This window comes from Pholcus phalangioides, unplaced genomic scaffold (genome assembly GCF_987345545.1).
Source record: "Pholcus phalangioides strain wild (caught in Gottingen) unplaced genomic scaffold, Ppha-v1.0 ptg000007l_1, whole genome shotgun sequence".
Taxonomy (NCBI): Eukaryota; Metazoa; Arthropoda; class Arachnida; order Araneae; family Pholcidae; genus Pholcus; species Pholcus phalangioides.
Genome location: NW_028301600.1, coordinates 37,107,122 through 37,132,898, shown reverse-complemented (window position 1 = coordinate 37,132,898; position 25,777 = coordinate 37,107,122). Strand labels below are relative to the sequence as shown.

The 25,777-nt window shown below is 34.0% G+C and overlaps 1 protein-coding gene across 5 annotated transcripts in view; it reads right to left on the bottom strand.

Moving 5' to 3' along the window:
- Nucleotides 1–25,777, bottom strand: part of LOC149085241 (uncharacterized) — a 396,426-nt gene that overhangs the window by 184,754 nt on the left and 185,895 nt on the right. For all 5 annotated transcript variants that reach the window (XM_089233124.1, XM_089233128.1, XM_089233125.1 and 2 more), the window contains one exon: nucleotides 4,623–4,702. The gene's annotated coding sequence lies outside the window, so the exon portion shown is untranslated. The remainder of the gene's footprint in view (nucleotides 1–4,622; nucleotides 4,703–25,777) is intronic.

Sequence of the window (25,777 nt, the reverse complement as noted above, 5' to 3'; positions counted from 1 at the left end):
GTACACCCATAGCAAGAAGGAAAAAGACAGGCGTTTTTCCTCAATATTGGTCAGAATCAGCTAATTTTTCTATGTTCCTATGTATTTCTATACAAAATCTTACCTCGACTTACGCGGTTGCCATCGATCCCACCTATCGCGTAACTTCTTATTACTGTATACTACTTCGATGATTATATGTTATTACCTTTAGGTAATTTCAAATGTCTCCAATTGAATGATTTATAATTCAAAACTGCAGATAGCAAATATGATGAAATATTTTTATGTATTTACATTTTTGGATATATCTGTATCTGCTGGAGGTAAAAGGACATCATGTCTATTTTTTTTTTTAATTTGGATAATAGTATTTATTTTTGCTGTACTTTCATTACACTACAATTAAGTGCAGGGAACTAGGTCCCTTTTCCATAAAAAATTCCAGAGATATTCACTTCATAAAAGGCATCATGTCACATTTTGTCAAGAGGCAAAGGGCACCGAGTAGACTTAAAGTCGTATAACTCTATGTATACTTGCGAAGAATACAGCACCATATCAGGACAAATTGCCTTGCATGGTCTCTAGATATAATTAAGCACTATTGATTGTGGTCCAGTAACTATACAGAAATTATCCCAAGACTAAATTGAACATTTTTCAAATTAAATTTATCTGTTTTTATTGTCATATGTCCCGCCCCTCTACCATACAAGAAATCATCATATGGACAGATAATTGTTATGGTTAAAATGAGAGTAAGTTTCTGGTTATGTTTTTTTTTTTTTTTGGATTTTGAAAACCCACCCTCAGATTCAACGAATAGGTCAGAAGTTTTTCTTAATGAGCCACACCCATGTGGAAGCTGACACAGTTCATAATCATATAGAAAGGAAAAGAAGAAAAAACAATGATCATGACAATACTGACAACAACTTGTACGCCGAATAGCTACCAAATACACGGTACACGATGTGGAGTTCAGAAGATTTCACGCAAATGAACTCATTGTTTATCGGCCGAGAAGCTCCTTTTGTTTCGAGAAAACTTAATACTGACAAACAATCTATTTTAATGTTCAAATGTGTTCACCTACAGGTTCGTCAACACATGACTGTCTCAAGCGCATCATGGTCTCAGGCAAACTGGTTTTTCTGTGGCCTCTACCTGTGTATATGTGTATTTCTCTTTCCTCTATTCAAGTTCTTCATGCATTTCATGTCCACAACACACGTGCGTACTCATATTGTCGTATTCACGTTGCTCACCGAGTAAGGTGCTAAGCGAGATGGCACGGGTGATCCCTAATTGTACATATTCCCCCAAACAATATTCCTATTTTGTATATTTTCATCAAATCCACCGGAGCGAGCGAACTCAACCCAATAAAACTGAAGCTGACTTCTAGTCCGCAAGTGATCAAATCCATTTGCTCACCAATAATGTGTTAAGCGAGATGACTGGCCCCGATGGATATTTTATATTTCACAATAAGATTCTCATTTCGTTTTTTTTGTATCCTGTGTATATAATATGGCAAGTGTGAGATAACAGATGAGATGGCATGCCCCCCCCCCTCCAATTGCTTTTAAAATATACCTCCATCCTAATATGTGCACATTCATCCGTCTTAACGAAACCCCGAAACTTTTCTCAATTCCCAACCCCATCTCGTCTGTAATCACCACAAAATTTGTTAATTGTCCGGGGAAAATATGTTGTAAAAATTTTTGGAAGTTTTCTTTTTTTTTCTTTTTTGACACAAAATGAAGTGTTCCACACTCTGGCACGAAGCTGGACTGGAAGAGATCTCGGCAACGGGATAAGTCCAGTGGCAAATTTCTGGCGTTCATTCATTCATGTGGCCTCTACCTGGTTAGAAATGCCTAGCAATTTACATGCTTAATGCCGGAAGTTTTAAACAGATCTGATTTTTTATGCTGCTCCCTCGACTACCCACTGGCTGCGTCCGAATGAGCACATGCATTAAGATGGCACTGCGTCAAAATTTTATGGGGGAAAACTTGTTTTTTAAAACTTCTTTTGATGATGAGTTCAAAGAACTTGATTTAAGAAGATCCCGTAGAAGTAAAAGTGAAATCAATACATGGCCTGAAGGTTTACCACCCGTCACTAATGACCGGTTACCGATTTCTAGGCAAAAATATGAAGACATGATATCATTGTTGCCATTTCTACCTTCTGAGTGGCATAGTTTTTATAATAATATAAAAAAGTATGCCAACGCCCGAGATTACCCAGGAGTTCACGAAGATGATACTTTTGACGAGTTTGATGTACAAAACTTTGTTTTTTCAATATCAATCAACATTTTTACAGCATTGATGTCATTAATATTATTTAAAGCATAATATTTGTCGTAAAAGTGGAATAAATCAATTTTGCATATGAAAAATTCATTTTTATCAACACTCAAACGTAGAAGATAAGGCACTGTGTCACAGGTATTTACTTTTTTTTTATTTTAACTCTTTGAGATAAACTATGTTCATAAGCTTTTTATAAACCTTTTTTCTTAATTCACTGATTAATAAACCCTAAAGCTTACAGTATTAAAATTTGGAAGTGCTGTAAGTAGTGTAAAAAATGAATGTACAAAGATTTATTGAAAAAAATTCATAAACAAGCAAGCTGTAAATAAATACACAAAAACCATTTAAACTGCTTTCCTGTAAAATTCCACTTTTTGACATGGTGTCCTTTACCTCCGACATACAGATATATAAAATTGATTTTTTTTTTCTGTGTCTGTGGGTCTCTGTGCGTATACTCTCGATATAAATCTACAATTTTAGACCAATTTTCGCCAAAATTCTGCATATATACGAAACAGCACCTGACTTGAACGACAGACTACTTTAAAAGTTCCTCAAATCAGGTCAAATCCTTGAAATGGGCGAAAAACCATGGGCGACAATGGTTTGTGTGCCTCAACAATGACTTACGAAATGTTTACTTTGGTTACCGGGGTTCCCTAACAATATATCTCAGACGTGTTTATTCCTTTGCAATGGTTTGTCACTTCTTCGACACACACAGTACATTGAGGAAACCTGGGCAGTGCCGGGTATAATAGCTAGTTTTAAATATATTTTAAGCTACAAAAATTAGAATAGAATATCGTAATCAAGGGAAAAGTAAATCTAGTGTCTGTTCTTATATTACTCTATCCCATTATCATTTTTTTGCTAACAATATAATGATATGGAAGAGTTGATCAACTTTGTTCAAGAATATTAAGGAAACACCAACGAATAAGGCAAATACCCCGAAAATACTAAAATCTTAATGCATTTCGACACCAATGGGTGTCGTCTTCAGAGGGAAAAATATTTAACCACTAGTCACGCTTATACGATAATAAATAACGTTAACGATAATAAATCTACACCCCCGATCGCAACACCATTGCTTAAATTCATTTCGAGTCCAATCTGGTAGCACTATTCCGCAAGCGTCCAATCAGGACACTGCATTAGTATCTCACGCAGGCTCACGACGTTTGCAGTGAAAAGACGTACTTTTTCCGCTGAAGCAACTGAGCGTTAAGATTTTGTATTCAACCCAAGAGGGAAATTCGGTCAGCGTATATAACTAGTGGTTAAATATTTTTCCTCTGAAGACGTCACCCATTGGTGTCGAAATGCATTAGGATTTTTGTATTTTCGAGTATTTGCCTTATTCGTTGGTGTCTTCTTAATATAATGATATTCTATAATCTCCCTACTTTATTTTGTGTAAACAGGTTTTTAGATTTTTTCATGCAAAGTAGGTGATACGTAATTTAATAAATTTCATATAGTCTCTTGCGATTGTTATAACATGATCTAGTTAAAAATCAGGCAGATCTTTTGAAGAATTCAACATGGTGTGTGTTCTTTGTCCATAATTATAGAAATTATTCAGTCTTGTCAAAAATTACATTAGAAATAAGCTGCAGGCAAATGTTATATTTTGATCCCAAAAAAGCGTAAATTTACGAGTGGGCGACTCGCAAATTCACGCTTCAAAAGTTCTAGAATCATTTTAAATTTAATTAAAAAATCAACCTATAGACATAAAAGCAAGTTACGGTATGCATCAACATACTTACGTCGAGATTTTTTGTGATGAATAATAAAAAAGTCAAAAATTTCGCTCACAGATGGCACTGTAATGCTAAAAACTCGACGTTGCACATAAAATTCGATGCAAACAGTGCATAATTAATATTTCTTAAGATTTGCGTTACATAGCATTACCACATTTTAATATTATCACACTTTCATCCGTTTAGATGTAGCCCAAGCTAGAAAGATTACTCCCATTCAAAAGTGGTAGTTTTATGTAACGCAAATAGTAATAAATATTAATTATGCACTGCTCTTGTCGCATGTGATGTGTCAAGTTTGGCGTAGTTGCCATCTGTGAAATTCCGATTCATCGAAAAAAAAAGAAAAGAATTTATGAATTGATAAGTATTTTAGTGATTCACACACTAAAATACTTATCACACTTTTTTTTACAACACTTTTTATGTGGTTCATTTTTTAAATGTGTTCTGGATAGCTTTTTTTGAGAAGGTTAAACTATTCAAAACTTATGCAAATTAGTAATGGAGACAATACAAAATAACTTACAAAAGTGCCAAATACTTTCAATTGAGTTCTTGATATAGTTGATGTGATGGACTGACATCGGACGATGACTATCAGATGACCTGAGAAAAAATAAATTTGTTTAATTTGACAGTATTAAATTATTTTCTATAATTGAACTTGCTAATGATTCTGATTCACTTATTAGTGAAAAAAAATTATTTTCATTCATTGAAAACCGTAAAAAAAAATTGATTACATATATATTATATATAATCATATATACACACACGCACACACATATCATATACATATATATTATATATTTCATTCGTTTTGATATTACATATTATATCTTTAAAAATATATCAGTAATCAAGATACTAAACAATTCATAACAAGAAAAATGATATATTTATATGAATATAAAACACGTATTTCAAAACGTGTGATTCATTAAAACCTTCTACTTCGTTAAATTGCAAGTATAATATTGATATTTCATTGCCATATAAACAATTTCCGTCACATAGTTTAATGGTAGAATGTTTAATTTGCAGCTCAGAGGAAAAAAAAAGACAAAAAAAAAGAAATAGCCGTGGTCCTTAAACTTTTCATCTTCACTGACGTTGATTGCAGGTGTTGAAAAGCATGAGTTGTATTTCATGTTAATTGAAGCTTTATGGCCAAGAAAGTCACGAATTTCATGAGCCAAAACGCTTAGCGATCCATCACGCTAAGGAAAAAAATTGAAATGGAAAAACAGACCTTGCTCAGTTAAGTACATCTACGGGTCATGAATACTTGTTTGATATAAGATTATATTATAATACCGATTCCAGAGGCTATATATACAAGTGATATGGGGCACGTATATAAACGTTGGGTGATTTATATTTATAATTAACTTTCTTGTAGATTGCGAGTATGTTTATTTTGTTAAGCATTTGAAGTCAAGTAAAACCAAGGTAATAAATAATTCATAACAGAAAAAGCGATAAAATTATATGAGTAACTCGTATCGTTGTTAAATTGCACAAGTACATATTGATATTTCATTCCTATATAAACAATTGTGAATAAATTATATTATATAGCTGATAATATGTTTTTTCGACTATAGTCAGATGAAGAGTGATTTTTTGGGATACAAAGCCGTCTTCGGCTTAAGTTTGTCTTCAACGTAGAATTCAAGAATTAGATACTCGAAGAGATCAAATTTCCCGTGATCTCAGGAGTTTGTTTTCTGAAGGAGTTTGTTTGTGTTTTTTGAAGGGGTTTGTTTTCAGAACGGTTAGATCGCTGCTATGGCCGATCGTGAATTAAAGTCGTCTCTTAGGTTGGTAAAACTCCCTGAATCACCTCCAGCCATAGCAACTCAACAATTATAAAACAATATTGCAAGCCAAGTATAGCCTGAGAGACGACGGAAATTTTTATCAGTATTAGTATCCCATACGTGCAGTACAACTATGTTCTCTTGATGATGCTGACCACACACACTAGCGTTGGAGAAAAATTTAAGAGCAAACTCAAGCCAACGAATGTTTTCACGCCCGAAAAGTCACTTTTTATATCCAATTATATTATAAACTACTTCTTAAAAGAGAATACTGAAATTGAAAATACGAAAAATACGACTGACTAAGAATGAGTCGATAAAATCTTTTTCATAATTTTATGAACTTGAACAGTTCTGTTTATTTTGGATCATTTTTTTTATTCAATTTCATTGGTTTCATGCAATTTTACCACACGCGAAAGCTGTTTTTAATACATTTTTTGAAAATTTGTAAAATTTAAGTACTAGATAAGACTAGTAATTTTAAATGCTAGAGATATGTAAAATTTTGTACTCGCATAGGATAGCATACACAACCAAATACACTCATGTTCATAAATTAAGGATAATTCAGAATCACACGGAAATCGAAATCTAAAGTAAAAATTTCACCTGTAGAATTATCACACACATCTGCAAGAATGATATGCAAATTTCAGGAAGCCACCAGATGATGCCGATAGTACGTTACAATGGCGAAAGTGTAAGAGCGGGTATATAAGGAATGGTGGCAAAGAAGTGAAATTGTTCACAAGAATTCTGTAAGGCGCTCAGTGCCATAAGCGAATAGTTATGACACAGAAGACGCATGTGGATGATTTTTTACGTGGTAGAATTATCGGCGGCCTGGAATGTGGGCGTACTCAGATGGAAGTATCCGAGGAACTTGGAATTGCCCAAAGTGTCATCTCTAGGCTTTGGCAACGATTCCAAGATAACGGAAATGTCAGTAGACGTTACAGTACAGGTCGCCCCCGAGTTACTACGCCGAATAAAGACCGGTATTTGGCAGTAACTGCCAAAAGAAGCAGACGGAGCACAGCATCCGACCTGTCTCATCAGCTATCTGCAGCCACGGGTACCGCAGTTTCAAGACAAACCGTGTACAGACGTTTGGGAGATATTAGTCTATATGCTCGCGGCAACTCACGTGTTCCGCTCACGGCAACTCACTGTCGGCAGCGGTTAACCTGGAGTAGAGAACATGCAATGTGGCCATCGTCACAGTGGGCTTGTGTGATGTTTTCCGACGAGTCCAGGTTTAGCTTGCAGTCTGATTTACGCCGGACTTTCATATGGAGAACGCCAGGTACCCGTTACCCCCAAGACAACATCATCGAACGACACCGTTACGGTGGTGCAGCATTGCTCGTTTGGGGTGGAATTATACTGGGTTCCAGAACAGATCTGCATGTTCAAACCGGAACCACGAAAGCCCAAATTTATCGGGACATCATTCTGGAACAACATGTACGTTTGTTTAGGGGTGCCATGGGCGCAGAATTTGTGTTTATGGATGACAACGCTCGTCCTCACCGAGCGAACATCGTAAACGAATGCCTTGAATCTGAGGATATAATCCGTATGGAACGGCCAGCATTCTCACCTGACTTGAATCCGATAGAGCATGTGTGGGACATGCTTGGCTGACGAGTTGCAGCCCGTCAACCACCTCCTACATGTGTACCGGCACTTCGGAAAGCATTGCTTGCTGAGTGGAGTGATCTTCCCCAAGATCAGATCGATAATTTGATACTCAGCATACCTAGGCGTTGTACGGACTGTATTTCATCGCATGGGAGACATACAATGTATTAACCATCATACCAACCATGTAATAGAAAGTTTTTGTAAAGGAGATATTTTTTACAATTGCTCCAGGGAGCAAAAATCGTAGTTTTTATGAATGGTATCATACATACACCATCGCTTTTGTTCTTTATCTTTTGTTCAATAAATGGGCTTTATGAATAAGAAACATTTGTTTTGTTTCTGAACCTTTATTTGCCGGAGCTGGCATTATCCTTAATTTATGGACATGAGTGTATATGTGGTAAAAGTTTGAAATAAATCAAGGGATAAATAATATTTTTAATATCATTTCTGCACAGGAATTTTTTTAACATGTTAAAAGGTAGGAAACTCCTTAAATGTTACTAAATATCCTGCTGAAAGTGTGAATGTATTTATCTGTATTCGGTATGTTTATGGCGACATTTAGCACAGGATGTAAATTTTCGAAATCTATACTCATATACTAGAACGTTCAGGACCCTGCTTGTATGCTCGTAGCCAAGGGATAGTAATTCTGACTAGCGACAGTAGCCATTTGTGAGTGAATCTTAAAAGATCATTAAGCATAAAGCGCAGTGAGAATTCACATTACTACAGCTGGATTAGCAGTCCGTAGGTACAATTACGCGGAAATGGACTTTCCGCTTGTAAAGATAGATGAGCGAAACATGATTCATATATTCCGTTTGATGTAACTTGTGAAATATTTCATCTCAATAAATTTCAACATATTTTATCACTTTATCAGTTAAACTACTCTCATCAAATGCTTTTTGGTAATTTTGAGTAAGAATTTTCACTTCGAGTCATTCTTTCCTTCATTATTATCGGATGCCTGATCTTGAACGAGCGAACTCGTTACGCACAGACTATAAATCATTATATATCTTACCATTTATAAACATTATTATTTCAAGTTGGCTTGTATATTAAATGGCTTATATATTGGAGCGGATAACAAAGACGGAATAAAATCTGGTATATAAGAAATATTGGTCTCACAGATTTAATAAATCTGAATATTTAATAATCTCTTCGCGTTCTCCTAAAGTAATTCTTATTCGAGGCTTAGTTCATCCTGGACTGGAGTATGGCTTAAGGTTTTGGAGACCATACCTACAGAGGGACACATGTACTTGTTTGAGGGGAGTGCAGAGAAGAGCTACGTGTGCTAGTGTTAGCACACAAGGCTTGAGCTATGAAAAAAGACTTGATTTCTTGAATATGTTTACATTGGAGGAACGCAGGTGTCGGGGGGATATGATCGGTTTAAAATTTCCAACGGGATGGATAGGATGGACCCAAGTTATTAAATACACCGTCAATCAACCGCTTCGACAAGAGGACACCAATATCGTATATTGCCCGAGTGGCGTGGTGGTAATATGTTCGTCTACCACCGTGAAGGAACCTGTCAGGGTCCCAGGTTCAAACTCGAGGGAGGATATAGATAAGATATTTTCCCTAAGCTTGAGGCTACTACCGATAGACAGCGCTTTCATTTCCAACCCATCTCATTAATGGCAGTAAATTGCAATATAGCGATATGGCCAGAGTTGGTGTTTGATGTAGTATCGTATAGTAGGGATACTTCCCCCAGGTTGTGGTGTCGCAGAGAGTTTTCTCTAATAGGGTTGTTAATAAATAGAATAGCTTACGTCCCCCAGGGGGTTAATAAATTCTAACAAAATTGACACGTAAAAAAAAAAGGACGATAAACATAGTGGGATAAATCAAGAAGCTGTCTTCTCCTCGTTGTGCAATTTGTTTGTTGTGGCCTTTGTGTTTGTATTTGAAGGATATAAACGGATATATTTAAATTATATGACTTTTTACACTGTAATAATTAAAATAAGATAATAAGTATATTATTTTCTATATAATCTTGTAACTTTTCAAAACTTCTGCTTCTTGGCAACAAAACGAACAAAAATATTATGTTTATTACTTGATATTTGAATCGTATGGACTGAGACCACTTGTGTGTCAAAAGTACATGCTCCAAATATGCAATAGAAATCTTTGCTTATGATGGTGAAGTATATTATATTCTTGGAATTTCATAAGTTGGTATAGAATGTTTTTTCTGTGATCCGAACGCATTTCATATTTTCTTTACACTTTGCAATTCCATGATATAAGGAAGGTGCATCACAGGTTATGCGTAGACTAGTCAAAAAAAGAATGAGAATGATTTTATTTACAGAATACGATATAGTTAGGGTCTAGCTTGATATATCCTCTTTTCTGAAATATTCGTTTGATTTGAACGCTGAAGCCAATGCATCTGTCATTCTTATGAAAAAGTGCAAGAAACGTAGTAAAGTATTGCTTATGATGTTTCTTACCGATATGCACACACTTTTTCCAGTACAGCTGCTAATGAGTGAAATCGTTGGATTTCTGTCCCTGATTGCATTTGAGGAATTTAAAAAAAAGTACATAGAACCATAGAAAAAGAACAAGAAATGTATGGTTAGTGGCTTGCCGGATATTCGACAATGATACAAATCGGGGTTTCGGGCCAATTGTTCCTCTCATTAAGCCCACTACTAAAGACCCGTTCCCACGTATCAAGTAATTTAGTAGTTAACTAATTTTAAGTCGTCAGGTAATTTAAAATGAATGTAGACGTTAAAAGCGGGTCCAGTTGCTAAGTTGTCAAGTGATTTTGTTGTCAAGTAGACAAGTAGGATAGAATCCAATTCATTTTCTCTGTCAAGTAGACTCTACGCGCATGCGCCAGTTGGCGTGGCCTCGTATTATCCAATGAGCATTCACTACTTGATCACTTACTAACTGATTTTAATAGTCGACGAGACATTTGTCTATTTAACTACTAAACCACTTGTCAACTAAATTACAGTAAAACCCCTCTTAACGAACACCTCTCTTTTACGGACCAATTTTTTTGTCCCGTCGGTGGCCGCAAATGAGAGGTTTTACTATACCTGACGGGTATAAACGGGACTCAGTGGTTGAGGCAAGTTTAAAAGAAAAATATCCTATAAAAACATGGCTTCATAGCAAGTCCTCCAAGCGAGTCCAAAAATGGCAGACTCGCTGGGTCAAGTCTCTCAATGACCACTATTTCAAATAAGATTATATCATTATTGGTGCATGGAAATAAGTTAAATAGATTCCGAGTTAGATTCAAATAAAGTCATATTATTCACGGCCATTTTAGGTGTACAATTTGAGTGTGTTTACGAAATATTATCACATTTAATACAGTAACGGATATCATAACAAGAACACGCGTCAGCAACACATGTAAGCGGGAAACTTAGAAACATTATTGCAAATGAGTTTCAAGTAGGATCTTGCACATGAGGCTCTAATAGTTCAGGAATTGGCATTACTTTTCGACAGAAAAAGCTAATGTAAATGTGAAAGCATAAAACAGAAAGTTAGAAATTAGTGATGTCTATAAAACCTTTAAAAATAACCAAAAATATTGTGCAGGAAAGATATATCACTAAGTGTAACGGATAGAAAGATATATATTAATTGCTTTAATATACTAGTAAGGCCAGTTAGTTACTTTGTCTACCAATTGATGCTACAAACGATTATTATCTGATAATAATTCCCCTTTAAATTGATTTTATTTAAGTTCTCAGCTGTATTAAATCTGTTCTGAAATCAAGTAGATTATGTACGTGAAATGCAAATGGCGCTATTAAAATTCGTGATTTCTCTATGTGAACTCATCTAAGAAGCAATCATCTGCACACAGACTTATGTAGACATAGGAATTCAAAACCGGCATAATGTCATTTCAAGAAAATACCCATTTCCGTAATTTCAGAGCTTGTATCAAACTAAACATGCTTCTAGTTATGTCTCTTCCACCGTCGACTAAAATTGAATCTGTTGAGGAATAACTATTATTCTTGAAATTTCTTGATACCAAGCACGGATTATAAGAGATCATGTACTAATAAATCCTTATACATTTACTGTAATGTCATCGTTACCACGATTCCGGTATATGTTACAAAATATTTATTGAAAAACTGACACGAAATTTATATTTAAGCAATAAAAATGATTTGTATTTAACTTTTTTTTTCCAACTTGATTTTTAGCCGTTTTTATGGATGAGCAACGTTTAGCGAAATTGCAATTTCTTAAACCCACGAGATGGTTCGTTTCTCACCCTGTGTTTCTAAATTCTCCTCTGGAAAAAAAGAAGCTCTATTGCATATATCCTTTCGCAATAAGAGATGCTCCTATTGGCAGAGAAGAGTAAGATAAAATGAAATAAAATGAAAAAAAAATGCAATTTGAGTTTTTCAACCTTGCCAGAAATGACACATTTGCATTTTCCGACTCGACGACATCGGGAGAGGAAAGCCTAAAGAAGACCATGAAAGAACGGTAGATGGTGGTGGTACCACTGAAAAACTGTGAGTACTAAGAAAAAAAAAATTAGGGAGCAAAATATTCGTAAGTGGAGAAAAAATATAAAAAAAATACGTAAAAAACCCCATATATATATATAGGAGGAGCAATTTTAAAAGAAGTTTTGGTCCCGTGCGTATGGAGGGGGGGGGGGATTCGCCAGCTTAATGTTTCATTACTGCGTTCCGGGCTATAGCTCGGGAAGGCGATGTGCAGGAGAGCCAATTTCGCTGAGGATTACACTTCTTTCCTTTTGAGCTTCAGCAACTGAAGAGAGAAGAAATCTCAAGCTGAAGCAAAATCGAAGACAGATTCTGCCGGGCGAATACTCTGGCAAAACGACAAGGGATGCTGTATATAAATTAGAAATTTGCCCTTTAATTATCTCTCTGATTTTGTTCAGTGTTTATCTTTTGTTTAGTTCCACCATCCAATCGCTTCTCTCCACATACGCTGTCTCTTTCATCTTTTCAAGAAGTTGTGCGCGACCACTCACTCCTCTTCAATTTTTAAAGTGGCGTTCATTTTCGAGCCAAGTGAAGAATCCAAAAATGATATCCTTAAAAATAAGATTTCCCTCCCGGAAACTCCAAGAATTATAAGGAGCAATTTCAAAAACACTCTTAGATTCATATATTTTGTTTTATTCTCTCGCCGCCGCTCCCCCCACGTTTAGATATTGCTTTCTAGTCATTCGTTTCCTTTTGATTTAAGGGATACGACTTTATTGTGTCGTATGCTTATTTGAAATATTTTCATTTGACATCAGATGAAATATTAAAGCTCATTTGCGTTTCATGTGGCGCATTGGCTAAAGTGGTTTTTAGAGAGCATATTGATACGTTTATCATCGTGATGGGAGAAAACATTTACTTACTGCTTGTGGTATGTATGAGAACACTGCAGTTGAATCGTTTTATGGGACAGGAGCCAAACATCTCGGTTATAACGACATCGAAGACGGCAGGAAATTTTTCCGTTATAGCAGACGTGTCGTTACAACCGAGATTTAAGTTTAGGAAACATATTTTGACAAAAATACAGAGTGCATAGTTAATTCATCTCGCCGCAAATTACTGGCAAACCGTTCACATCCTAGAGTCATACTTCCAAAGAGAAAAGTATCCAAATAACGTTTTGATTTCATACAAGAAATTCATATTGAAAAGTTTCGTATAGCTATAATGCAGCAACCCTATAACAGCAATAGAAAACAATTACAACAACCTAAAAATGAGCAATAAAAAACCAATAATCATGATGAAATATACAGTGAAACTTGTCTTAGGCCGGTATTACGCTATAAAAGTTTCATAAAATTTCATTTATAAAACTTGAAAAATTCAACCAATAAGGCTATGGGTTGCATTTTTCGAATGTAACCGATAACCTTATTGGTTAAATTATTCAAGTTTTATAAATGAAACTTTTATAGTGTAATTCTGGCCTAAGGCGGGCACTGTATGAGACGGAAACCTGTCTTAAATGGAATCAAAAACAATCAGTTTATTCAATGATGAATGTTTTGATTTGCACCGTTATAAAACAGAAATCTGGCGGTAAGCTATTCCATTCATTAATAACCCCATTAGAGAAAAATTCTCTGTGACACCACAACCTGGAATTGTCCATTACTGAACAATACTGGTGCCCCCTTGTCGAATCAGTTGATTGACGGTTGAATAACTCATGGTCCATCCTATCTATCCCATTAAGAATTTTGAACACTTCGATCATATCCCTCCGACACCTGTGTAATTCCAATGTAAACATATTCAAGAAATCGAGTCTTTTTTCAGTCTTTCTTCATTGTACAGTAGTACAATTTATAACTTATTTAAATTACTTTCTTCCCTGATTCTAGTAAAGATCATAGGGAATGTTCCGTATACGGGTCATGTCAGTAAGGAGCGCGTGAAGATCCAAACATCTTTTTCTCAATATTGATTTGAATGGAGCCACAAACAAACATTCCCTCAATGTGATGAGCTTTAATTCTAGGAAATTCTTGGGATAACTCCATAAAAATGAAAGAAAACTGTACGAAAAATGTATCGTTACATCCGAAGTCGTTGTGTTTTCATCGACGTTATAAACAAGGTTCATAGCCATTTCTCTATATGAAGAAGAGCCCACTACGCCAATTATTGACATTATAGTGGGGCTGTCGCGACAACCCAGGTCGTTATAACCGAGTTTAGCTGTACATAAATAACCGGCTAAAATAATTAAATATTTACATTATATAAAAACTCAGAAAAAACATAAATAATTGAACTATTTTTTCAATATCAGAAAAAAAAATATTGCTTTATAAAATTTCAATAATGCTCAAAATTTCCGAAAATCAATAAAAAAAAGTATGAATTAGTCAGCAACAGTTTATATGCTCCTAAATTCTTGTAAAGTGGTAGAATTGTTTCCCCCCATGCTGTACCTTAACCTCAAGCTGTCATCACGATATTCCAAGTCAATTTATTCTTATACAGCTGCACAATCTCGCGCACGTTTGCCCGCAGACCAATCCGGTTCGAAACGCAGGTGTATTTGTTCCGTGACCAGCATGCACTTCATTCAGGAGGGGGTGGAACGAATTACAAGGGTGTCTACAATGCAAGATAACGGATAAGATATCGCTAGTAATTATCATCAAAACACGCGCCAACTTCACCGTCGTCAACTGCGCATGGCCGATCTCTGGGCTATCGGAAAGGCCTTTTCACCTAATTAGTGATAACAAAACGTGCTGCATTTCGAATTAGTGACCTAATCTGATGAAGGTCATTGATGACTTATTATCTTGGCAGTTTTGTATAAGCACATCGTGTAGAAAATTATCGGCGGAATAATATATTTCACGAAAAAAAGAAAAAAAAAATAGGTGGCAAAGATACAGTTAATTTCTTGTGAATCAAGACGGCTGGATTTTTATATCTAGACATGACTGTAACATATTTGACATCGATAATATAAAACCAATTTATTTATTTATTTTAATTTTTTTTTTTTGGTGCTTTTATGACATATATTTATGATGTATTTGCTACGGTAAATGTGATAAATCCGATTAATTATGCACAATTGCCGAACATTTTGGTAAGTTTGATAAATTCCCCTAAATTAATCGCTTTTACCGGCGATTATGCATAATATCCACGCGTCGCGTCGTTGGTAAGCATGACAAATCGTACTCTATGACATACTGCAGAATAATAATTCACACATGTATTGCATCATTATATCGGGGTGCAATCGTAAAATTTGTTATCATTATACCGGGGTTGGACTATATTCATCACGCACACTAGACTTGGTTGGAATTCCTTCATATTTATCAAATTTGTCGATTACACTAGGGTAATATGCATAATAATATATAAAAACAATAAATTTCAAGTGTTTATCAAATTTACCAACGACTCTTGGGTATTATGCATATTCGCCGGTAAAAGTGATGAATTTATCAAACATACCAAGACGATTGATAAGTACGCATAACAAACGACCCATCACATTTACCGTAACATATACACTTTAAACTCCCTCTTTAATATCAAGTATGCTTCAACCATTTGGAGCCCATTGCAAAACTTACCATATCAGGAATCTTAGAACCATTCAAAATGATTTTTCAGGTATTTATATACATTTAAAAATACGGTAGACTCTCGATGATCCGGCCGTGCGCTAGTCTGTTCCGTCAAATAATCTGGCCTTTTCACGTAGATTTTCATCGAGCCTCCCTAGCCACCCCCATAGAAGATAAAAACATGATGTCACTGCTTGTCTGTATATTAAGAAGTTTATGTTATTTGAAAAGGCTTTTTTAATTAACTTCCAATAATCGGGTGATTTCGATAATCCGGTACACCCTGGTCGGATATGTGCCGGATTAGCGAGAGTTTTGTATATGATCTTTATAACAATATTTTATCTGTCATTCTTTAAAGGTAACAGATTACAGAACATTTTTTCTCAAAACATTGCGATTTTTACAAAAAGTGTGGTTTCAATCATAATAGTGTATAAAACAGGATAATTCAGTGAAATTTCTGAAATATTACTGAATCTTTTTGAGATATTTTATATTATGTTACCAAAATTAGCTTATTTTCAGCACTTACGCCAGACATTGTACACCGAAAACTACAGCATATATTCAAATAGTTTTGGTACTGTATGTTGCTGTGACTTTTTATTGTGCAACGTACTAAAAGATTTAAGGTGCACAAAATATTCTCGGATATATGGCAGTTTTTGTGAAACAATAGGTGGATTTTCACAAAAACCTCAAAATATTTTATTCAAACTGTGAGGTAGCAAATTATAAACATATAGCAGAGATTCTAGTTCATTACACAGCTAATGCTGACAAGCTTCATGAGAATATCTTGCACAGTTTTTGAGAAATTTAGTGTCCAGTGGAATATAGTAACGAAAAAAAGGAATCTTAAAAAACAACAACAACATTTGAAAATTGTTGCATTTGAAATCTCTGTTGCAGATGATTTAAATCAACCCTAACTTTATTGTTATTTATTTTATGAATAAGAATAAAACAGTTTTTTTGCATTTTGTGTAAAACACATTCAAATAAATTTATAAAAGTATTTTCAACAATTTTCGAAAAATCTAATATAATGAGTCATAATATTGATTTTTATTTCATAACCTGAAAAATCTTCCTTATGATCCCTTTAGGGGTTGAATTTTGAAATATCCCTTCTTAGTGAGTCTCTACATTATACAGTGAAACCTGTCTAAGACGGACACTGTATGAGACATAGACCTGTCGCGAATGGAACAGAGAAGTAGTTTGGTGGATTATTTCAGTTTTTTTTTTCAATTACGGGAAATCTCTTTAAGACAGAGACTATCTAACGCGGAAACGGGAGTCATATTTAGTCAATTTTTAAATAAAGAAACCAGATGAAACGGAAAAAATGTTTGTGTTAGCGTGCAAGATTCTGTATTTTGAATGGGGAAAAGAGTAAGTCGTACTGATCTCTCTTTTGTTAGGAAAGTCTTTATAGGCCACGCGTTAAGTGATTTAGTAGTTAACTAAATTTTAAGTTGTAAAATGCTCAAAAAAGTGTCCACACGTTAAGTGGATTTAGTAAACGCTAATTGGATGATTTTTATGTCACCCACTGGCGCATGCGCCAAGGTCTACTTAAGTGGAAAAAATAGAATCGGGTTCATACACCAACTAACTAAATCACTAAATTACTTAATTACTTACCTACTAAACGGACCTTATCGTCTGCATACATTTTAAAGTACTTGACAATCACTTAATGTATGTAAACGGGCCTTTGTTTCTTGGAAAAATGAGGAATGCTTATTATCTATCTGAACCGGTTCTAGAAATAAGGGATAGGTTTGGGTGGAAGCGAATTTATTATTCAAAATCTAGTAAAAGTCTGTTTAGCATTTCATCTATGATGGAAAAGGTAATTTTTGTTAGAATACACTCCTTATTCTTGGAAAAATGTTGATAATTTTTATTTAAACTGATTCGGGAGAGGAATAGGAGAGGGAGACTAAATTATTTTTCATAATTTGGTTTTCGTTCAGTGTAGAGATGGCCACCGGCCGCAAGAAACATATAATGAATTTGAACACAAATACGGAGTTCATAAAGGCAAATAAAAGCAAAATGTAAGTGTTACAGATATGTAGAATGTTTCTTTCACAAACGTGAAAGTTGTCGATCTCATTTTCACTATTAGGTACATAATTTCTCAATTTTTAAATATTGAAAAAAAAATACTTTTGACAAAAGTAAGTGTTCGTTCTATTAACTATTCGGGAGAACGTTTAATAGTGGAGTTGAACTATTTGTGCTTTAAATAAATAAATAAATAAATAAATAAATATATATATATATATGATGTTTCAAATGCATAAGCAATTTGAAATAGGAAACATAAAAAAAATTCAGAATGATAATATGCATGTCTCTGTTTGATATTCGGTGGTTTATAGTACTTAGGGTGATATTTTCAAAATTTAAGTTTCACAAAACGACAGAAATAAATCACTGCGTATATTTTTCTGTGTACCTTAATAAAACGGAAAGCTGTCTGGAACGGAAAAATAATTTCAGTCTTTGACGTTCCGTTTTATACAATTTTCACTGTAAAATAAAACTACTCCAAATTTCATATTTACAGTGTTAGGGGTTTCGGCTCGGCGATGATGTCAGTTAGTCAGGATATATTATATTATACGTTTAGATTGTTTATTTGCGTGCACACTTACAATAATCATATTGGTGAATACAATGAGCTACATTTTGATATTTTTCATTCATCTCTTACTGATTTCAGAAGGTTTTGTAACTGTATTGTACACAGGGTGATTCAGAATTGATGGGACAAACTTTAAGGGATATAAGGGACAAAAAATGCTTTTTAGGACAGAATATACCTAAATAGGCTTTTTCCGTCAAAGAATATGTGGCCAAATATGAAAAGTTAAGGTGCAACCACTGGAATAATAGACATTGGTGGCACATTAATGAAACTAATTTCGTTGATGAGGTCCTCAAAGGGTGCAATGGGAATCACGTGCACAATGCCCAAGAGATGGAACCATAAAAGGAAATAAAGTGATAATAGAGAACGGGGATTCTCGAGTTCCATGTAATGGGCTTGCCATTTCCAATTCATTGTAGCAGAAATGTAGTGTTTAAGAGTGGTTCCGTATTTCATTTTATTAAAACCTCATGCATTAAAATTTTGGTTCACATTGTAGCGAGGACCATCAAGATCATGCTGCGCCAAAGAATGACCCAAATGGTATAATGAATTGTGATAGATCTTTTTTTGCATTAAACAGTGTGCACCACAAGGAGGTTTACCACATAACACCCTTGGATGCTGAATAGCGCTATATATCGCAGTGAATCCATCGGAAAAATATAATAATTCAATACTAGTTAAGTGCTATTGTACCTTCTCTAGAAGCACCTTTCTATTGCTTTTGACATTGTGATTCAACCCCACATTCTATGACCGAAAATGCTTGTTTAAATGTCTTATATCCCTTCTTAAAGTTCGTTCCATGAATTTAGAATCACCCTGTATATTTTATTCTCATATGTGTGAATAGTTTTTGTATTTTATATAAATTTTTATTATTTTATTACATCAAGAGAAATAGATTTGGACCTGTTTTTCTCCTTGTCTTTTTAAATAGATAAATATAATTTAAGCTGACTCAATCTTGTAACACTATGGATTACACTATAAAAGTTCTTTCATAAAACTTGAAAAATGCAACCAATCAATTTATCTGTTACATTCAAGCAAATGGATCAGATAAAGTTATTTGTTGTGTTTCTCATGTTTTTTTAATTAAATATGTTATTAAATACTTATGTTTTAAAAAATTATGTTATAACACTTTTATAGTGTAATCCGGCCTTAGGTGTCAGCATTACACTAAAAAAAATTTAATAAAAAAAGTATTCTTACACAACTTGAAAAATGCAACCAATAAGCGTATCGGTTACATTCGAGCGAATGTAACCAATAGGTTTATTGGTTGTTTTTTTTAAAGTTTTGTAAAATATCTTTTAAAAGTAATCCCGGCCTAAAATTCAATATTCTACGTAAATTTTATATAAGATTCCGCACATTTTACCATCGATCGCATAGAAATTATGTTATATGGGGTTTTGTCCAGTATACTACTACTGAACAATACACTTCAGTTTTCTTAGATGCAGTTCGAAACACCGATAGCATAGGTTAAAAAAAAAAACTTAAAGAAAAGGCATTTATTTTATGGAACGAAACAAAATGATGATTGGATCTAAGGATCGAGGTGAAAGCTGGAGTAAATCTACCATTTATTTTTTTTTCTCTCTTTCTCTTTGAATCAGTTCGTTTTCTTAGTTCATTTTTTTTTCTCTCTCTCTTCCATCGAACTGGTAAAAAGTTATTCTAAGGGGTTCGACGTCCAATCAGCTTTCTAAAAGCTTTTCCGTATAGCTGGCTCTTCGCGGTATTTTCGGTAATTACATTGAATGAAAGACGGGAGAACGTCATCAAAAGTAGATGGATCCGTAGAAAGAACACGTCTCCCCTATGAGCTAACCTGAAACTGAGTTGAACTTTTCAGTAAATGCGTTTCGAGTTTCTATATGATCAAATTGAAGAGTAACGCGACCATAAAAATTTTAAAGCAATTTCGAATACTGCTGAGCTATATTAGAACTGACCGGTGGTTTTTCTTCACAACTTCATTTACTTTCATTCAATTTATTTCTGGCATGGCAAAAGTTTCTTAAAGGACATTTTGAGTTTAAGGGAAGTTTTTGCCCCCCTCACTGTGAACATGTGACAATGTTAAACTCCAAATGAATAAAATGAGTTATAACATTTTTAATAATACAATATATAAGGCACAGAGAAAATACACTCAAAGTTGGAAAGAGTGGCACTTCAACTGGAACATCAAAAAGTGGTGGTTACGGCTGATTCCCATAAAGAATAATGCTTACGAAACTAGCATTTAACTTCAACGAAATGTAACATAACGACACATTTTCAGCATTTTTGCTTTCAGTCCTGTGCGGTTTTCTTTCAATAAACACTTCAAGTTTGATTTCAAACTATTTGATGAAATGTTATCGGCATTCTACAGGGTGTCCTGTAAGTGCTAATGAGGATTTAACGTCATCAACCGTCCGTCGTACAGGTAGAACTCAAATATAAGAAATGCTCAAGAAGCGTTCAAAAATTACCCTGCACCAGGTTTGCAAGTGAAAATACAGTGCGTTACAAAATTAAAAAAACCTAATTTCTTTTACGGTTGTTCTTGTTTTCAATCTTACAATTAGAAATTTGTTGCCCTGTATCTCCCGAGGAAACCAGAAAAAAACCTACGTTTCTAAGTGCAATAATCCCTAAGAAATTTGAATTCAGAAATCAGATTAAAGTTATGAAAGAACAGAAAAAACTAACGGATATGGTTATATATTTTCCCTGATTTATACTGCCCTTTCCCAATTTTTCTCCAACTTTTGAATTCGAAATATTGCACTAAGAAACTTGGAATTGTGTGTGTGTGTTTTGATGACTTCGGGAGAGACAGGGCAACAACTTTCTAATCGGAAGTTAGAGGGTAGGGGATTGTATAAAAATTTACATTTGATTTATTTTATTACACACTTTATTTTCACTGGTGCAGGGTAATTTTTGAACGTTTTTCGAGCACCTTTCAAGATGAAACTATACCCCACAACGGACGGTTGAAGAAATAAAGGCCGAATTTGCACCTACAGGACACTGTACATTGTTATTATGACAATAATAAAAGTAATTGTTGCATGACAGTTAAATTGTTCAGTTTTAAATCATTGCTTAATTTAACATTTACAGAGTTACTCGCATCCACGGACTTCTATTAATTTTTCTTTTAATGAATTTTTTTAATGTTAATTTAGAGCTACAGGTATCTCTTCTATTTCTCCAGGGACGGGAATTCTTAACTCTGTTCTGTCCGTGCATTCATCATCTCTTGAAGTTTTATTTTGAAAACACCTCTGGAATTCAGTATAGAGTACCCATTTTAATAGATACGCCATAGTCAAAAACTACTTATTGATCATGTTTGCCTCAAAGACAGGTTTTGAAAGTGTGTTCTGCCTATATGTATACAAAAAGACTCACCTACGGATTGTGAAAGCTTCGTTTACTGCATCGTTGCTCTGCATCATTTGTATCACGGTTTGAAACAGACATTTCATATTAATATTTGTTATTATATTTCATACCATAACAGTCCAAAACTCATCTCCAAAAACTCAACTTTGGTTTTCAACACTTATTTGAGCTCCCTTTAACGTCGCTATAACCGAATTTGACTTTAAATGATTCGAAATCTTCGTTGGAATTTCATTTTTCGTTGCAAAATATAATCAGGCTAATTATGAACATATGCATCACATATATGATCCAGTAACTAAAAATGTGAACCATGTCGTAATTTTTAATCATATATCTTTCAGTTGAGTATTAAAAATAAAATATTCTAACATATAAAAAATTTCTGTGAAAATTAATTTATTTCTACAATTACGTGCAGAAATATCCATACAAAGCATTAAGAATTATTAAAGAATAAGTTATTTATTACAAAATAATTATTATAGGAAGATATGAAAAAATATAATATATCGTGAATTATATATATATATATATTTCAAAAACGTGCAAATATTCTGAAACTAGTATAAAATATTTCACGATCCATTCATTCATTCTCTTGAAAATTGAATTCCCTTTCTTTGTTTGAGAACCTGAGATCTGTTTACTCAGAGGAATTCAATTAGGCGAAGGAGTTTTAAATATCAGTTTCATATGGCAATAAAATAAAATAATTTTCAACATCAACCGGAAAAATAGAAAGATCGCATTATAAGAAGATTACTTTTTTTTTTTTCAAGCAATATGATTTTATGAAAATAAAATAATAAAATATTCTTATATTCAAAATTTTTTGTGAGCTCAAAAAAGAAGATCAAAAGGAAAATGAAATTATTTTCTAATCAAGTCATAAAGAAAATTTCTATGAAAAGCATTTACTTTGGCTAAAAAAGATGATTATTCTGGTAATAATATCCATGCCAGATAGGGTAAATGCTATATGATTGAACTAAACCGTTATATTATGTCGGTATAGATTTGGATCTTTGCGTGAATACACACTATAATACGATTTCGCCATCATTAAATAACATCGCGATGTCATTACCATAATTCGAATAAAGATCTGCTGAAAACTGGGACGTGTGAATTCTATTTTATTTAATAATGTTCAAATAAAATAAATTAAATCAATAAAAGTAATTCAAATAAAATAATGATCTTCAACTTATTTCAGAGAAAGGACTGCCATCTATAACTGTCTTTAGTAGAAGAGTGTCCAACTCTGGAATTGCTGGAAACTAAAATCAGCACAATGCTAATAGGCCAATCTTGTAATAAGGTGTTTAATTAGTGTTGATCGTGTGTATAATCGGCCACAAGCACTGAGAACTCTTGAATGTTTTAATGCATGTCAGTTCTTGAGGAGACAAGCTGTTCTTCAAATTACTGAACATACATTACACAAAGCACTAGGCATACTGTACATGTGCAGTCACTGGATGGGAATTGACCCGAGTTGTCGTGGTCATGTAAAAAAACTCAATTATTGTGATTATCTTTGAAAAGTTCTATTCCGCGTGCACTGTTATTTTCAATTTTCAGTTGACATAGGACATTTCATTTGCTGTAACCATATCGGAAAACTACCTACGTACTTGATAGTACCGTATTCTAGCGTGAGAGAATGGGTGACAATGGAGATAATTACGCTGAAGAGGACTGGATGCCTAATAAATGTAACATCAAGGGAATATTGGGTAAAAGTACGCATGCATTTTAATGGCTGTTAGCAACACAGCAAGTAAAAGTGACTATGAACAAGTCAACACGGGTGTTTGAAAGTGTCTTTAGAAACCATTTATTGATATTATCTTCGATGCCATCAGTTTATTAGGTAAAATGGGTTTTTTTTTATATTAGTGTTTGATTTTTTTATCTGCAGAACAGAACATTTCCTGCTAAACAATATTGTCCCCGTCCTGCTAGAAGCACGGAAGTGCAATGTCTTTCGAGAAAAAAGAATGTGGAGGAAATATGTGACGTTTGAATGTTCAATCTATTCATGTTACTATATGAAAGTTATTTTCTTAAAATGTTTTGCAACATGCGTTTCAATAGGGATACGCATTCACATTCCAGCCAAAGCTTAAATCTCAAAATAAGGTATCTAAGCAGCTGATAAAAGAAAGTGAACATTTGCACATTCATGCTTCTAGCATGAGCGGAACGATACGGTAACGTTACAATGCGATTCTATGTTTGGCTGCTGCTATCTCTCAGGAATTTGGAAAAGGAATACACGTTTGAACATAACTGTGATGCGAGTTTTCTCGGTTAAAATAAAGTTAAATATGGCAGTGTAGAAAGCAAAGGCCGGCCGATATTTTAAATGCAAGGAAAAGGGTAACTGTATTGACAAAACCCTGAAAAGACAGGAAAAAAACTATCAAAACTCTTTCGAAATAGCGATTCTCTCAGAAAGTTTTATCATGCAAAGAAAGTTCATTTGCCCAGTTTTTAGTAGTGTTTGAAAAATCCTACAGTGAAGATTGGACTTTGGTGTGGAATTTGGTGTGGATTGGACTTTGATTGTTAATAAATGAATAGCTTACCCCCGGAGGTAGTAAATTGTAACACAATTGACACGTTTAAAAAGAAATACGATAAACATGTTGGGGTAAATCGAGAAGCTATCCATTCTTAGAATAAGACAACCATAAGTAATCTTTATGGGCATCGTATAATATTTTATCATGTGTATATATTGTTTATAATTTGTGTTAATTGCATTTTTAATTGGGTTGCTGTATTTTTGAAATATAAGACAACCATATTTTTATGGGCATCTTTTTATCAGCCACCTCGTTGGGCATTTTGTCTGTTGGGGCGTTGTATTTGTATCTGTAATATGTAAGAAGTAGGAGCATGCGAGGAATACTGTAGTTACGAGGCGTACGAGGACATTCGTTTGGGGCCACTATTAAATATTTGGATGCCTATTCTTGGCCACACACTCTGTATATCCGAGAAGGAAGAAAAGAGTAAGCAATCGTTATTTCTTTTTAGAAAATTTGTAACTCATTTGTTTATAAAGTTACTGCTTTAATTTCTCGTACTTCCATTTTTCATTGAATAAACTTTCATGAAATCATTTTTGGGAATTTTTTCTCTCTCAAGTTTCATTTTTTTATGATCAAATATCCGTTAGGTGCATAATCTTACCTTAATTTTCCCCCACATGATAACATTAACTGGAACTGGAAATGTCATTTCATAATAGTCACAAGATTGTTGTTAGATTACAAAAGCGAAGAAATTGTAGGCTTATGCGTATTTTGTAGAGGAATATGTGAGGGCATGGAAAATAGGTAGAATATTTATCAATCGATGTTGCCCCAAGTGCTGATATTGTTTTATAATATGTCAGCAACTCTCCAATCAATGGGATAGGATTAAAAATGCCGACAAGGATCAGGATACAACATTCTCTCCATTATTAAGAGTTATATTGCCAATAGCAATTTGATTATTTTCATAATCCATGGTGGAGAAAAGACAAGCTAAATGGCCAACAAGCTAAGCTCTCACATTTTCCAATTAGATTAATTAGGTTGAACTATTTTTTTCAATTGCTTCAACGTTTAAAATTTTAGTACCAAAATTAAAAGATGGATGTGAATCTGCAGCCATTGAGAAAGATATGCAATAAGCTAGTCAATACAAATGTACTTCAAAACAGACTAAAGGTTTGAATAACTTGATTAAATTTTTCCAAAAGTATTGATAAGAATATCTACCAATTCAATCAAACAAATTCGACCAATAAATATCACAACAATGCATTGTATTGAAAGGAATAGATAATATTGTTTCGAAAAACATTATTCTTGAAGCAAAAAGGATTGAAAAATATTTTTTTTCAACGGTTTATTTTTGAACGGTTAAAAGTTATTAATATTGTGCATAACACATTTGAATTTATTTTCTTAAAT